Below are 1,710 nucleotides of genomic sequence, written 5' to 3' on the forward strand. Positions count from 1 at the left end.
TACAATAGCAAGCTAGAGGAAAGTTAAAAAAATGTATTTACATACTATAGCCTATTCATGGGAAAAACCCACCTGCAAAGGAGTGGAACTGCCCAGTTCATAACCTGCTGTTCAGTTTATATCCAGGAACACAGGATAACTGTTCTAAATTGAGACACTTATTTTGCAACTTAACTGCTACAGTGTTTCACCAGGAGAATAAACATACTGCTGGTGTTTTACACACTTACCTGTGGGAGCAGTGCAAAGGTAAACATCCTGGCCCATTCTCAGTTCACTGCAAGAGTTCTTGAGCAGCAGTCTGGTAGGTACCTGTATCCCAAGGCTTCCCAAGGAACAGGTGGACACGGATAGTTCAAGAACAGCTTTCTAGGTCCTTAAGTTCTATGTAAGCACTCACATAAGCCTGCTGTGCCTGTGCACACCTGCAGTCAATGTATCAAGCCTATTCTTTCCCATCGTCCCTTCTCACACTGTAAGGAAGACATTTCTCACCCATCTTGAATCTCAGTTCCATCTACTGGATTTAAAAACCTATAAACACATTTTAAAAATCTCTGGGAAACCAACAAGAAGACAATTTGAAATATTGGCCAACAAAGCTTCCTAATTTAATAGGGACCATATAATCCTTCCCCCCACCCCCCCGCATTAAGAGGGGCATTTCCAATAAAGTTCTACTTCAATTAACAATATGTACTATTTACTGTTTGGGTCAGCAATGTGTTAATTATAACAATTTTAACAACAAAACAAACATTTGGTGTCTCGTGGTCGTGACAAAATCTCAACATCAACTTATATCCAAATATGCTGCAAAGAACAAAAAGACAATCAGACCTTTAAACATAAAAATTTATTACATAAACATTTTGTGGGGAAAATGTTAGGTTTTTCAAGAAAAAAAGAACAGTGTTAAATTTGAATTGTTTACTTCAATCATGGTAGACACCAACTCATGGTATTACATTCCACTAGATACATTAAAGACCAATACAGATTTTTTAATATCAGTTTTTATGATTCATCAGAAATTACATTTTTCAATTACTTAAGTTTATGCTAAAAGCTTCAACTTGTAGTACTAGAAAAGTTTTAAAAATTATCTTCGGTGTAACAGAAGAAAGTTTTTCCAGATCACAATTTCTGTAAAAACAAAATGACCAAGAAATCCTACCAGAAGACTAAAGAGCCTAAAGTTAAATACATTCACCAGTGGCCCTGGGAGGATTCTTCAAAGTGGTATCACATTTCTATCACTCATGAGGTCACAGTGGTTAAGAACCTGGATTTGAATTCTTCACCGCCCCCTGCTAGTTGTATCACTGCTAGCTGTATCTCCTTGGGCCAGTCACTAAACCTCTCTGGGTCTCAGGTTTTTTCATCTGTAAAATGGGTAGTACCATTACCTCATAGAGTTGCTAGGAGGATTAATGGAATTAACATATGTGAAGCCAAGAGTCTACTGTTCCTACAATCCATCTGAGTGAACATCCCCATAGGATTCTGAGATTAAATGGAGACTGAAGCAACTCACTAGGACCCCCTTTGAATCCAGTTAAGAAACATCAGGAGATTCTTAAAGGCAGAGGATAGTAAATCCTTCACCTAAATGCATGAAGTGCTTCAAGTAAATATAGGGTAGTAATTCCACTGTTGCAAGCGAGCTGGCTCTTCAACACAAGCCCCAAAAAGCTTTTAAACTGTACA

Source organism: Crocuta crocuta, unplaced genomic scaffold (assembly GCF_008692635.1).
Source record: "Crocuta crocuta isolate KB4526 unplaced genomic scaffold, BGI_CrCroc_1.0 scaffold25, whole genome shotgun sequence".
NCBI classification, from domain to species: Eukaryota; Metazoa; Chordata; class Mammalia; order Carnivora; family Hyaenidae; genus Crocuta; species Crocuta crocuta.